Source organism: Dermacentor andersoni, chromosome 4, assembly GCF_023375885.2.
Source record: "Dermacentor andersoni chromosome 4, qqDerAnde1_hic_scaffold, whole genome shotgun sequence".
In the NCBI taxonomy this organism is placed as follows: Eukaryota; Metazoa; Arthropoda; class Arachnida; order Ixodida; family Ixodidae; genus Dermacentor; species Dermacentor andersoni.
In genome coordinates this window covers 15,827,116-15,842,686 of record NC_092817.1, presented here as the reverse complement: position 1 = coordinate 15,842,686, position 15,571 = coordinate 15,827,116, and the positions used below count along the sequence as shown (strand labels likewise).

General features: G+C 46.2%; 1 protein-coding gene across 1 annotated transcript in view; it reads right to left on the bottom strand.

The window, feature by feature from the left end:
• LOC126535779 (corticotropin-releasing factor receptor 2-like) overlaps positions 1-15,571 on the bottom strand; it is a 293,126-nt gene that overhangs the window by 67,416 nt on the left and 210,139 nt on the right. The gene's annotated exons all lie outside the window — the stretch shown is intronic.

The following is a 15,571-nucleotide window of genomic DNA, read 5'->3' as shown; positions in this document are numbered from 1 at the left end:
TTCTCGCAAAGCAAGTCACTACCGTGCGGCCAGAACACGTGAAATTTGGAATTTTAGCCAGTCTATTTGGTATACGATACACTGTTTTCTTGAAGTTTTACCTGCATATTCCTTAAAGTTCTGAAACGACGCTCTTGTTTAGTGCTCCATAGAACTCTAAAACATTGCAGTCTCTCATCCCCCTAGAAGCATTGCGGAGGTTGCACTAGAAGCTAAAGACTGAGTGAGGCACACAAAGGCGCACACCAAAGGGCTCCCACATTCTCTTTACTGCACCCACTGCGCAGTATAATTTACCAACTCCACCAAGAAACGACCCTCCGTAAAGCTTTGCTCACACAACACCTTTGAAACACCTAGCACCAACCCTAAAGTTAATTGCGTAAGCTTTAAAGGCTCCCTGAAGGCATTTACATAGGCATTTGGAGCAAACGTTTGGCAGCGGTTATGCTCCACCGCATCTACTCGCAATGATGGCTTCCTAGTATGAAACGCATTCTTGCCGCTGCTTCAGAAATGCGTTGTAAGGAAACTGCATATAGGCGAAAACGTGAGCCTGGTTGCACAGCAATTTCGCTATGTAAATGTACAATGAAAACGTAGCACTGGTTCACGACACACACCGTCGATCGATGTTCTTCTCAGGCCCGAAAGACTGTTACATAGCAACCCGTCCGAGTCGTCGTTCATTCTTGATTTGCCATGAACACAGTGTAAGGATGCGTTCTGCCGACAACATTTCTTGAAAGCGAAAAATTGTCATTCGCTCAAAAGCGTCATGAAGCTACAGAGGAACCTGAGTGGCAGTATGAACAAGTTGGTCATCCATAGGTAGCGCCTATTGTGCGTATGTGTGCCTTTTTCGTCTGTCAAGTTCGCGCTTCGCCAACATTCCTACAGAGGAAACTATATATGGGGCTCTCAGAAAGGAAGCTTCACAGTTGAATGAAAAATCTCGCGCTTATACGGGCATTGAACCCGAGATCAACGCTTTTCTAGTGTTGTGGCCCTACCGTTCGGGTAAACAAAACGATGACGCAGGCAAATTGAAATGAGAAAACCCCGGTACGAGGGCCGAGTTCATAAAGCCTTTCGTTCGTAAGCTCACCTTGTCATTAGCCGGACACATTTGCTAATATGTCCAGCACCAGCCCTGGCTCGAATTTTCTCTTACGAACAATTTCAGCTTAAGAGCTCTTTGCGAATACCGACCCACTTTTGCGGTAATCTTCAAGTTGGAGGAAGTTCCATGAGGAGGAAAGACTCTGTCTCGTGTAGAAAGCGATTTTCCAGCTTAATGAAAGTTCCTCCACGTTGAGACAAAGTCTCTTGCAGACCGGTCAGCTAATCTAAGGAATTAAATTGCTATTGTGTGGTCCAATGGCGAAGTGCCTTGACGGGTTTCTATATTAAGCCAATGTGCCACGTTATGAGTGAGCGCGACTGTGATTAATCCCTGTATTGGCCTGCACGGGCAGAAACTTCTCTTCCTACTGAATACGACGAACTTCGGCGCAAGCGGGGCTTCATCTCGCTGAACACAGCGTATTTTTTCTTGAGTATATTCTGCAAATAGTCTCGTCTTTACGTTTCCTTCCATTAAACAATATAAATGACGTTCGTAATGCCGGTCAATTATTTAATTATCTCGGTTAGAAATTAAGGGGGAAAAAATAGAATAAAGGAAAAGCAATCTCTGCATACAGGCTCCAAAAAGAAACAAAGTTAACTTTGATCTTTGCCGTACACATTTCCGGCGTTAAAGTTAGTCGTAAGTATGTGAAAACTGGAGCGCGACTGATTAAAAACCTATCCCTCATCCGGCCGTAATAACTGGCTAAGTCGAAAGCGCTGATATTGACAACTAATTACTTGCCCCTCTGGCGCGTACTTAATCAAGCGTGGTGCGTGTCCGTTTACTTTGTTGATATTTGTTTTTGAACGTATAATACGAAGCAGAAGACGCAAAAGCACCAGCAAACGCTGAAAAAGAATTATCTTGAAGGAAAGTAACTAAAAATAATGACCAGAAGAAAGGAAGTTGCAGGTAGTTTATCAAAAGGTAAGCAATCTTCTTCACTTCTTTCGCTGCCGGACGGGGTACGCTTATTTGAAAGAAGTGCGCAACAGAAGTAAAAGAAAATGCGTTTCCTGCCTTCCAACCCGTTAAGAGGCGCACGGGCGTACCTGCCTGGAGGCTAGGGGAGGGAAGGGTTGAACCCACCACGCGGTACACTGGGCGCGCTGGAAGTAGTAGAAGCGGCTCGGCCGAGTCAAACGCCTTCTCAATCATTCCGCTCTCATTCCATCATGAAATGTAATAAATTGCCTGCCACACATTCAAATCACACACGCTCCCGCGCCTATTATTTCTTCCGAATGGATGAAGACACACCGACCGAAATATGCTGTGTGTACGCGTGTGAAAGGCGCACACACGCCACAGGCATGCACACACGCACGCACGCACACGCACGCGTGCACTCTGTCTCTCTCTCTCCAGAAATCAGGGTAAAACGTCGATGTTGGGTTGATGGGCGGCAGCGAAAAGAATACAAAAGGAATCAGAAAAGAACGAAAAGAAATGATGCGCTCTCAAGGAGCACGTCTTCTTCGCTGCGCCATCCCAGGGCGGAGAAACGCGAGCTCCTACGAGCTGCTGGGAGCACGTTCGCGAGTTTAGTTTGGGAGACTATACAGAGACCCGTCGATCTCCAAGCTTAGATCAATCCGAAGACCTATCCTCCGCAAGCCTAGTTGTATAGCTCTGAAGAACGCCTCTCTGTGTTTCTCTGTAATAGAAGGGGTAGAAAGTGGAGCTACCAGTGCTACGTGCCGTACTTCTTTCTTTTTGTGTTTAGTAGATTAGAATGTGAAGCGTGATAGGCACAGTTTGCAATAAATCTTTTGGCCCAAGTCGATCGCTCGCCGAATCTTACTCAAGAGCGAGCGCGGACTAAGCTTCAGAGCCGTCTGGCAGCCAACATGGGGGCGGCTTCGAAGGTAGCTACAATTGGTATTTCACGTTTCCACTGTATTCCGCGCCTATACAATAATGAATTGTATGAAATTCCGTATCACATCAGTTCCCTTCATCGATGAAACGTATTTTATCCTTGAGTGGAAAATTTCGCGTAGAGACTGACTGTCTCTTTGCGAAGAAGTTATTCGACGGCCGGATAGGCTCGAGGCTGGAACAAGAATAATTATGGTAAAAAAAAAAAACTGCCTTGCTTGCCCACGTAGCACTAACAAATTACGTGTCAAGAGACGTGGACCAACTGCTCTTGCATAATACTCATGGTAGCGACATAGATTTCTAATGGTACCATGCATGAAACTGAAGCCAGAGAATTGAAGTATGGGCCGCTCTTGGTGAATTCTATGTTGAAGAATGGCGAAACAAAATATCGCAGCAACTGTCTGTCGGTGATATTGTGATGATTTGCACGTACTGGTTGCATTTAACGTCAGATACATATGCTGCGACGCTTTAACAGAGCCACCAATCATTCGCAATACATCGGCCCCGACTCTCGGCCGCCTTTGTAGTCTTGCCCGAAGTATAAACAAGACAGAGGTTCACAGGAAGGGTGAGATTTCAAGTGATTAACGGTGGTCGAACAGGGAATGTCTCTACAGCCAACATTTAGACAAGGGCACTTGAGAAAACGTTGGTCGAGAAGTTTATTGGGACAAGAGGTTTTCTCTCGACAAGTTTTCTTGTAGAAGCGTTCGATCTATTCAACAACATTCTTAGTTGGACCATTGTTTAACACTTACCCGAAACGCTTTTCGCCTTTCCTCTTTTCACGCCGACGTAAGAGTTGAGTGAGTAAACGTATAGTGACAGTGAGAGAGAGACTGATAGAGAAAGCTCTTTATTGAAAAGCAGAGTGTTTAGACCACGTATGTTAGACTACATGGTATGTTTAGTGCTCTCGGGGGGTTTGTCAAAAACGTAGAAAAAGAAAATATCCTATAATTAACCGCCAATGGTTGTATGAAGAGAATAGAGATGTCTGTTTTTAGTGAACTGTTAGTCGCACAATTTGGATTTGAAGACTTAAACATAATATAAAAGCAAGACAGAAAACACCACTCATGCCCCCCGTACAGATGGTAATCCAGCGAAGCTGACATGTGCGGCCCCAATGTCTATCGCTGGCTTAATTCCAGTGGTTTATTAAACTCTTTCTTAATTATTGGTTACGCCTTTGTGTTTCTCAATGAGGTTGCGCACACATTTGGCTTGGGTTTATCACAGTGTTTATTTGAAATGCCGCACATTGAGTTTCGCATAATCACCGTCGTGGAGGGGTGCAATGAACGGTTCATTGCGTCAATCCAGCGGGTTCATCAAAGTCTTTCTGAATAATGTTACGCATTTGTGTTTCGTAATACGCTAATCATAGTATTTATGATTCGGTTATGCACTGTAGTTACTAAGTGACACATCAGGGCCGACATTTCATTTAATTAAACACAGGGACACATTTTTCAACCTACTACGAAGTCAGAGAGAGACTGCTGCGTGCATGCTCTATTGTGAGAGAGAAACGACGTCACTACCGGCGTAGCCAATGGTGCGTCGCACCTTCCGCCGGAGGGTTTATGTGTTCGGACCGCTAGAGTTTCACCTAGGTATATACAGCGTCGCTGTAAAAGTATTTCTTTAATTATGTCATCATAATATTGTCTTACATTGTCCCCTTCTGTGTCCCTTCCCTGCAATAATACGCATATTTCTATGCCTACTCAACAAGAGATGTGTCCGTCCGTTAGGTAAGTCCAATGCAATGGGTCATACCCCTCTCAACAATGGCTCGTACCCCCGCAGTAGGGTTTCTGTAGTCGGACCACGGGTGTTTCACCTAGGCGTATGCAGCTTCGATGTAAAAATAATTGGCAATTTAGTGGTGAATGCGAGAGAAAGGCGTTAGCGTTCTTCTCGGCGTACCCCATTGAGGTCCTTGAATTTGTTGTAGAGGTATTGTTGTTGAAAAAGGGGGTGGCACAATGTTGCAAAACAAATTGTGATGCGCAATATACCATATACCACGAGGGTACTTGTTTCTGTCAAGCTTATTGAGATAAGTTTCTGAAGCAGGCGAAATCGACAGCATCAAAGCGCTGAAAAAGCCCACTGTGATCTATAAATACTATTGTGGCTATTTGCTGTTCCAAGTTTACTGCTGCTTGTGCGAAGCGTCTAAACGTAAACTAAAGTGTGATGGTGCGACACCGAAGCTAAATACATGATATCCCCTCCTCCCTTCTTTCCTCAACGCGATATCTTGTGACCGCGGGATATTTAAGGAATTTATTGTTCGCAGGTTAACAGGCATGTACTGATGTACTACGCATCACGCAGGCGTTATCCGATAAAGGTAGGCCTGCATTGCAATGCGACAGCCGCAGGGGCTGAGAATCAAACTAGCGACATCGCACTGCAACTTCAGTAGTGAAACTTCGACAACAAATTTATTACTGGTGCTTGATCAGGGCAGATTTTAGATTCACATCTGGAAGTCATCTCTTCATGTGGTTATAAGCCAACTTATACATAGTGGAAAATGTACGTGTTAATATTTGTTCGTTTTCACTAGCGCATTGTTTCACAGGCTATTGTTATTTACCATATCAGGCTATTTACAGCATCAGGCAAAGAGTCACTTAGACGCAATATAGCGAAGTTCGGACGGCGAAGTGCGTATATATTTGCAACTACTTGCCACAACGAGTTCGTTCTATTGCGTGAACTATGGAATGCAACACACGTGCCGGTACTAACATTCGCCAACGCCGTCATCTGCCTCTCCGCCGATGACTGGCCATGGTATGTCATGGGCGTGTGGCAGTTGAGGCTGTCCAGGGCGACCTCGGATTGTGCAGCTTCGGGGCGCGCGCGGCAAGGAGCAAGGCAGCCTACGAGGAACGTCTTCGCCTCACGAATGATGAGCGGTAGGCCCGGCGCGTGTTCCGGTACGCCACTCTAAAAGCGCGAGCCCACAGTGGAGCAGGTGTCTCTACAACCTGAGCAGTGTGAGCAAAATATTCACATCTTATCTTCCTCATCTGTACATGTCATCACCGACTCATGTCATCATCGTGTCTGTACCTATCATCATCAGAGCCGCGACTTCTTTGTCGTCGTAGAGCGGAATCTTCGAGAATAAAGCAGTTCCTCAGAAGTGGTGGAGGTGCTCCTTGTTCCACAAGTCCTCTCACCGTTTCTCCCTGGAGCTCCGCTCGGGTCGTCGCATCACCCCACCATGTGCTGCAATATCCAGTCAAGACCCACCGTGTACAACTGACGCCGGCGTCTCTGCCCAGTTTTCTTCCGTCTGGACAATCAACAGCCGTCAGCGTGACCCCCAAGTATTCTCTGGCTTACGCGGTGAAGACGTCGAAGACTGGCTCGATAACTACGATCGAGTCAGCGACTACAATAGGTGAATCAATTCTCATAAACTACGTAACGTTCCTTTATACCTCTCTGGCATAGCTAAAACTTCGTTTTTGAGCCATGAGCCCGACTTCCCTGACTGTACCATTTTCAAGTAGAAGTTTCGTACTATTTTTGATGTTCCTGCTATTCGCACAGAAATCGCAAGAAAGAAGCTCGACTAGCGTGTTCAATTTTCCGGGGAGTCGTACACGTCGTACATTGAAGAAGCCCTCGCCCTGTGCCGGCCTGTAAACTCCGCTATGACCGAAAGCGACCGCATCCGTCACATATTCAGGGGAATCAACACTATTGGCTTCAACGCTCTGGCTACACAGAACCCGTATCACCGTGCCAGATGTCATCACGATGTGCGAGCGCCTTGAGGAACTGCAATCCCTTCGCGTTCACACAAATACGTATGACGGTCGCCTCCCTGAGGCTACGGACTTGCGCACTTTGATCCGTACCATCATACGTGAGGAACTCCACGCGCAGTGCTCTTCCTGTGCTTCTGGAACCATCACTTCTCTCGCGTTTACTCCCCATGGCATGTGTTCTGACGCTACCGGTGCTCCTACTATAATTACATCATAGAGTTTCTCACTATAACACCTAGAGGGCAATCTGGCGCCACTGTCTATGAGAGTTTCTTAAGGGGGCACCGTGCCGTCATGGGTATGACGGTATTTGTGTCTGCGAGGCTCGTGTTGGCTGGTGTTGTAAGAGGATTCGTCTAAAACGTGGATAAGGCTACACAAATACCGCGTTCTCAAAGTAAAATCGTCATAAAATGTTTCCATTCATGCCTATTACATCTTTGCTCACCCACAATGCATGACCAAGCGAAGAAAAGCAAGAACAGACGACGAACTGTTTCAAAGCGAGCGCGAACCTTGTCTGTCCTCCAACTTTAGCGGTCCGCTGATACTTTTTACGTAACATATAGTCGTACGCGCAATAACAAGTTCTCATAATTAAACAAAACATGTTTTCGCGTAATAATAAAGCTAAAACAGCTTTTCAAGCGCTGTTTTAGTAGAAAATTAATCATTGTGACAGACGGAACGGTACTTGCCAAGCGCGTCTCCAAGGTGTCCTGTCTCTCCGAGAACGATGCCAATCCGAAGTCATAATATACCGGCATTCCCATGCATACCACAGCGCAGTAGCGCCAGATTTCCCTCTAGGTAATGTAGTGAGAAACTCTATGAATTACATATGCCGACATCGCTGCGATTCCTCCACTTACGGCCACGCCTGCGACCACACCATCTGCACACACACCCTGGCTTAAGTATCGGCGCAGGTTCGGGCTCAACCTTCCTGCCTTGCTTAGGGTCCTACCCGACCTCTTTGTTATTACTGCGGATACTGACGACAAATTCGCCGGTTCTGCCGACAGCGACAACAGTATGAGAGGCGCGGTTACGCTCCTCAAGAACGCTTTGACACCCGTCTTCCTATGACTTATCAGCGGATCACATACCCACCTTCTTTGCGCCGTTTCCCACATACGCAGCCGATATGCCTTCCACCTGCCGTTCATCACGGTGCCGCTCACCAGCCCCGCCCCCCCTCCGTCACAGTGTCCCCACTTCGGCCTACCTCACAGGCCCCTGACCTCCGCGCGGAAAACTCCTCGCTGCAGTTTTAGGAGGGGAAACTGCATCCATAGGACTGTCTATAATTCCTGCAGAGCACCCGTCAAATCTATTATTAGTGTTTGTAGAAGGCGTTCGTGTGGAAGCTCTTATTGACACTGGTGCCGCCATTTCTATAATTCGTGCTGACTTATGCTCCCGTATACGAAAAGTGACCACGCCATACTGCGGCACTCCTTTGCGTGGAGCAAACAATGCCAGAATTTACCCGATCGCGCAATGTACAGTACGTGTCTCTTTCGATGACATCCGTCATCACACAGTATTTGCGGTACTACGTGAGTGCACTCACAAACGTATTTTGGGTTGAGGTTTGTTGTCGTCCGCCTCCACGTTGATCAGCTGTCACCAGCGCCTCCTTTCCTTGACCGATACCAGCCAGCAATGCCATTCTAAAGATGATACGCATACCCGTTTCGTAATAGCCGCAGATTATGTGCTTTGGCCATCTAGAGAACCAATAATCACAGTTTGTTCCACAGAGATTGCACACGACAACGTGATAATTCACCCTTATGGCCGCATTTCATCTAGAGGAACTATAATTGCTCCCAGCCTTCTTCGTTTCACTGATGGGAGTGCAATGGTTACTGCATTGAATACTACACCAGATCTTCAATTGTTGCCCTGTGGATCAACTATCACATGTACTGTTGATAATCAACTCGTTGTCCTCGTTCCTTTGACTGTTGCACCGAAGTAGTGAACTTTGCATCCTCGCGTCTCTTCTCGCTCTCGTCTGACAAGTTTCATCAGCCCACACCTTTCACCTACTCAGACTGGAGATCTGGTCGATTTGTTGAAAAAACATGGTGCCTTGTCCGAGGTCCATTCACCCGTCCTCGGTAAAACGCCTGTCGCCACTCATCGCATTCAGACCGATAGCTCCCGCATCGTTCACCCCGTATAAAATGACTATTGATTTACCGTTGATGAATTCTTGGGTAATTGTTGAATCAACGGACGTTCAACAAAATTTCATAAGTTGTGGAGTTTTCTCAACAGTTGCACAATGATATTACCATTGAGAGTTTCTGAATAAATAATTTAGTAGGCAATTTGTGTTGAGTTTTGTTGTCTTTTTATTGTGTAGCAGTTGAGTCGAGCGTATAATATTTAGGACTCGCATATGAGGGCGACATTTGACATTTTGACTGCCAAACATTCTTTCCCTCAGTGTTGTCACTCTGCGGTAGGTAGGTTCTTTTTTCGGCTCACTTTAATAAAAAGAAAATTTTGTGACCGACGGTGGCATCGAACATCAACTGTCGAGCACAGAAGCCCGGTGCTCTAACCTTTAGGCCACGAGCGCACGCATGCTTCGCTCGTTGCAGAGCCAGATATAAAAGCCAGACCGGCCCTTGTTCGTAGCGATTTTCGCTACGTACAAACTACGGGGTTGAACCTGCTTCATGACCGCCCAAGTTCATGATGTTTGAACATTTGCTTGCCGGCGTACAGATGCTATCGTCGTTTTAGCATATACCAGTTGGCATAGGTATTGGTAGGATACAAAATACGCACCTTTCAAGGAGCAGATGAACGCGAAATCTACTTACAAACACGGTGACTGCGCGCGTGTGGAGTTCTCTAAATGTAGACGCGGTGGCAGCGCAGCTGGTGGAGATAAGGCAGGCGCTGGCACTGACGACGCTACTTTTGAGCATCCGACGCGCTGTGGGAACTGTGGGATGCAAGCGCGCACGGGCTGTAAACATACGCCTGAGAGGTCTTCGAATTTCCTGCGCCGCACCCTATGTCTGCAAAACAAACATTTTTTTATCCAACCGCCGTGGTACTGGAGATCAAACAACAAACGCGCTTTGAGCTCGAAGCCTGCAGCCGCTATAACAATTGACTTGAAAGAGCTTCACCTTCAGCAACAGCCGCAACAGTATGACAGCTAATCGCTCTGAGCGGCTGCTCCCGACTGTCGCCTCAGAAGAAGCATTCGGTAACATCCTGTTATTTATGTTATCTATGTCTCGCCGGGCTGTCGTCTCCCAAGCCTGCAGCTCTCGCATGTTCGGTGAAATCAAAGAAGGCTAAAGGGAAATGAAAGAAATAGAAAGGTAACGGGTTCACTTTATATCTTACTTGTCGCCGCGTTACCTGCAAAGGCCTTGCAAACTATTTTAATAAGGTTCTATTTCCAAAAATAAAGAAATTAGTAATAATTTTGTAGCTTATATGGCGCCATAAATGTCATAAACGTTTGGGTGTGTACGCGCGCGTGCTTAACTTTGTTTTGAGCAGACCTTCGAACTAGTAGGCATAGTGAATTGTTAGCTTCGTAGTTCCATTTTTGTTGGTCATACTATTTATTGATTACACTACAATTAAGTTGTCACTTAAATATTGATGAGGTTTCGTAGGAGAAAAATTACCAATAATTAGGAATTTTCTAGTGCGGTTATTTTGTGGTGGAAAGAGTTTAATAACTGAATACAATAATGATGCTGTGAGCGGTTTTCGACTCAGTTACTCGGTTACGCTTGTACGGTGGTTCTCGCCTCGCACGTTTTGGTGCAAGTATTCCCCTTTTCTTTTTGGACATCATGACCCACGTTTTAGTGAAATGGCTCAATGACAATAAGTGAGATGGTTATCCGTTGAAGTCATTGGCTGACCCAGCTACTGGTCTTCGAATGATGTTCGAGCCTGGCAGTTTTGATGAGTTGAGCGGTAGAATTCATGATGTCTATTAGAAGGAAGGTGAATAACCAACCGCAGCCGAACTTCTGCACATAGGTAACAATTGCGTTTTCTTGAGCACATAGCACTTTTTTTTTATTTGGCTTCGACGAGCGTGAGAGGTTAAGCACATCGTTCACTTTATCAGGCAAGCCGCATGCCCTGGAGCAAAAGCGCGTGAAACTAGCGCTTGCTGCAGCCGCAATTTCGACTGAAACAATGGAAGGTGAAGAAGAGGCAGCGGCGCCCCACGTGGTAAAGTTTCATTGCTTCATTTGTTCTTGTCTAATTACTTTAGCTTGTTGGCTTCTTATGATATATCACTTTACCTTAGGTAAGATTACTTTGGAAGAGGGAACATACTTGCAAAATAAGGAGCAGCTTCACTGCACAGCGAAAATTTTGCACAATGGCCACGCCGTCTTTCATAGGGGCTGACGTGGGCCTTCCCAGCGCTTGTTACGTTGTTCCGATACGCGACAGGCGCGCTCCCCTTCAGGGCATTTAGGCAGGCATTGAGAAGAGCTTAAGAGAACCGCGACGTTAGTTATGCTTCCACTCTTAGAACTTTCATGCATGGCTAGTCTTGAAGTATACTGCTTCTTTATAGCGGCAATAAAATGCAAGTAAATCCTCGGGAATGCATACCAGATTAAAATGTAGGAATGTTCAATTCCGGTAGCTATCGCAATGCGCCGCTGAGCACGAGATCGCGGGTTCGAACCCAGCCGTGGGCGTCGCATTTCTAAGGGGCGGAATGCCAAAAAATTGTGCATTGGGTGCACGTACAAAAGTTTCAGGAAATCAAAATTCTTCGGGTGTCCCCCACTTCTGAACTTCTTCTGAAGAAAGCAAACCTGACTCGTTAGAAACGCATGATTCAGGTGTTTCTGATCATGCCCAATAACTTTCTAAATTACGTCTCATCAATCAATCAGTGACAATGTGAGTGATGTCATTTTATAGAATAATTGGGCAATATGAATATATCTCGGAGGTAAAAAGCTCAAAGCAGCATATGAGTCTACTCTGGTACTTCATTAGATTTTAATTGTGGCGAAAGGCGTATGCTAAATCTTGTATATGTATCTGTGTGAAGTCATTTGTTTCCAGTCTATTTGTTTTATCTTCTCACAGGCAGCCGTAAATCATAATGTGATGTGTTGACGTGTGAAACATTTTAATGTAAGGCATTCCGAGGTCTTTTGTGTGTTCACACATGCAAGCCAGCCTCAAGAGTTCATGTGTTCAAAGTTAGTTGTTACAAGGGTATGCTCAAGCCCTGTTTTTTCGGTCAACTAGGCTTCTTGTCATTAACATAAGTCACAAGAGAAGACCACAATGATTGTTCCGATTGAGTTCAAATGTATAGTTCTTTTTTAGATATTTACACTGTTAAGAGTGCTGGAAGCACTAGCCTATATTTTCAGTTTCCATGGAGTTGTGCTTTACGTACTCTAATAATGTTTCATGGGCACGCATCTTTACTGCAAATAAAGGTACCTGAAATAGGTCAGTCTCTCCTTTGTTTTGCTCGTGTTAAAGAAAGTTATGAGCAGGCACCGGTTCATGCAAGTGTGATTATCAAAGCAATTTCAAATTTAATTGAATAAATATACTAGCCCAACGAAATGTGATTCATATTTCAGTGGAGTATTTGGAAATCTCAGTGCCATCTCAACTGGAACATAATGTACTTTCAGTGCAATGACCCAACAACAGGTCAACAGAACTACCACACTATCATTGCAATGCCTCATCAATGGTAACCTCACAACAATTCATCAAAACCAGCACAACGGGCAATGAATTTTCAATCGTAACTTAACGATTATTCAATATTGAGGCTCCCAATGGTGCTTCAATAAAATTTCAGCGGCCAATATTCGAGCCCACATAGCTTAGCCAAATCATATCTCAACGAAGTTGCAAAGCTTTTTCAATACGAGACCCAACATTGACCAGTGTTATTTCAATGCCTTCTCAATCAAATGTTTTGTAAGGGACCACCGTCCATATAGAGTATTTCTTACCGAGCGCAAAGTTATCGAAAAAGAGGGGTGACATGTTTCACCGGAATATAGTACGCCCTTCTTCAAGTCCCTGGTCCTCTCCAGCGGTTCTTGTAAAGAAAAAGGACGGCTCAGTACGCCTTTGCGTCGACCACCGGGCCCTCAACAAAATCACATGCTAAGACATTTATCCCCTGCTCGAAATGATGACGCATTGGACTCGCTGCAGGGAGCGGAGTACTTCTCCAGTCTTGATCTTCGATCTGGCTACTGGGAAATACCAATGTATGAGCCTGACAAGGATAAAACAGAATGTGCCACCCCAGACGGGCTCTACGAATTCAACGTGATGCCTTTCGGGCTCTGTAACGCGCCTGCCATATTCGAGCGCATGCTAGACAGTGTCTTACGTGGTCTCAAATGGAAGACCTGCCTATGCTATCTTGACAATATAGTTGTCTTTACTTCAACATTCTCGCAACAGCTCGAACGCCTTGATGAAGTTTTGACCTGTTTTGACAAGGCTGAACTGCAGCTGAACAGAAAAATATGCCCCTTCGCGAGCAAGATCATCAAAGTTCTGGAACACTTAGTAATGAAGGAATTCGACCGGACCCGGAGAAGATTGCCGCATTCGTTAACTCTCCCCGGCCGAAACAAAAAGGCTTGCCCAGTTTTCTCGGCCTCCCCTCCTACTTCCACCGTTTTATACGCAACTTCGCAAAGCTTTCATCTCCGCTCCACCAAGTTCTTGGACCTGCCGTATCCTTCGTGCGCACAGAGGCCTGCGAAGCAGGTTTTCAGGTTCTAAAGCGAGCTCTCACATGCGAGCTTGTATTATGCCATTTTGACACGACTGCTCCTACCATCTTCCGCACCGACGCTAGCGCTCATGGTATAGGCCCCGTTCTATTACAACGTGACCATACCTCTCGTGAGCGAGTCATTGCCTATGCTAGTCGTTCCCTGTCTACAGCAGAGAAAAATTATACAGTTACTGAGCAGGAATGCCTCGCTGTTTGGGCTGCGCAATATTTCCGCCTGTATTTACACGGCCGCCACTTCACGGTCGTTACAGACAATCACGCGTTGTGGTGGTTCTCCTCGCTGAAGGACTTATGACGCATGGTGATGAAGGACTTATGACGCTAGGTGATTCGCTTACAGGAGTATGACTTCGACATAATGTACTGGTCTGGAAAGAAGCACCAAAACGCCGACGATCTCTCTCGTTGCTCGCTTATAGCGCACCAGCATGCAGACCCATACTTTCTGACTATTCTTGACCGCCTCAGCGGTTCCTGCTCGCCGACAAACTCCCGTCTGCGTCGACAATTTAACCAATTCCAGTTGCACAACGGCACCCTATGCCGCTACATTTATTACCTCAATGGCAACAACTGGATCCCCGTCATTCCCCGTTCTCTGCGGACGATGTTCTACAAGCTTTTCACGACGATCCAACGGCAGGGCACCTTGGATATCACAAGACGTACGACAGGAACCGAAGCCGGTTCTCTTGGCCTGGTCTCTCCTCCGCCGGGGCCAAGTTTATCCGCTCTTGTGTGCTTTGTTGAGACTGCATACGCCCTACATCTGCACCCGCTGGGCCCCTGCAGCCTCTCCCTTTGAGGTCGTCGGAATAGGCTTGTATGGGCCTCTTCCCCTGACCGCCAACGGTAATTACTGGATCGTGACAGCTGCTGATCATCTCACTCGCTATGCTAAGACAGCTTTTCTACATTCTGGTACAGCTTCTGAAGTTGCGGACTTTTTCCTGCGAAGCATTTTTTTACGCCATGGCGCACCAGGAGTTCTCCTCAGAGACCGTGGCAAGGTCTTCCTCTCTTTTATTTCCGAAGTCATACGCGCTACCAGCTCTGTTCATAAGACAACTTGGTTTTACCATAAGACAAAAATGGCTTTACCAAGCGTTTCCATCGTACACTCTCCGACATGATCTCAATGTACATCAGCCCGGACTACACAAACTGGTATGCAATCCTACCGTTTGTGACTTTTGCCTGTAACACTACACCTCAACGTACCAACAGCTTTTCCCCATTCTTCCTCGTCCACGGCCGTGCACCAACTCTCGACCTCTAAATTCCCTTTCTTCACGGCTCCTGTCTCATCGACAATGCCTTTTTCCGAAGAATTTGATTCCCGCCTCACCCACTGCCGCTACCTCGCCCGCATTAACACCGACATATCCCAAGATGCTCGCAAGCACCGCTTCGACTCCACTCACCGCAGTGTGATTTTCTGCCCTGGCGACGAAGTATTACTCTCGGTGTTCATAAGAACTTCTGTCATGATAGGATGGATACCTGCCTCTTATACGTACAGCCCTGGGCAAGAATATACGGAGCACATGCTCGCCGAAACAAGAAAAGAAGAAATTATTCGTAATTCAGAAGCACAAACTGAAATTGACGAGTGCACCTGAAAGGTTCGCAATGTCAAGTTTGGATCGCAGTCCTGAGTTTCAATTTACACCCATATAAGCGGAGAAGAGAATCGGCTTTATCGCAGAATCTGTGGTCCGTTTAGTTATGCTCAGAGAAGCTTATGTGTGCACCAAGGAATGGGGTGTCATTACCTATCTATACCACCAAGGACAATCTTCTTGCTATTTCCTAGACTATTGACAAGACACAGCAAATTGTTGGCTAGCTCCTTGCCACCATTTGGTCAGTCTCAAGAGGCGATAAGATCGCGCTCGAAGTGTAAACCAAATCAGCCAGCGCGCG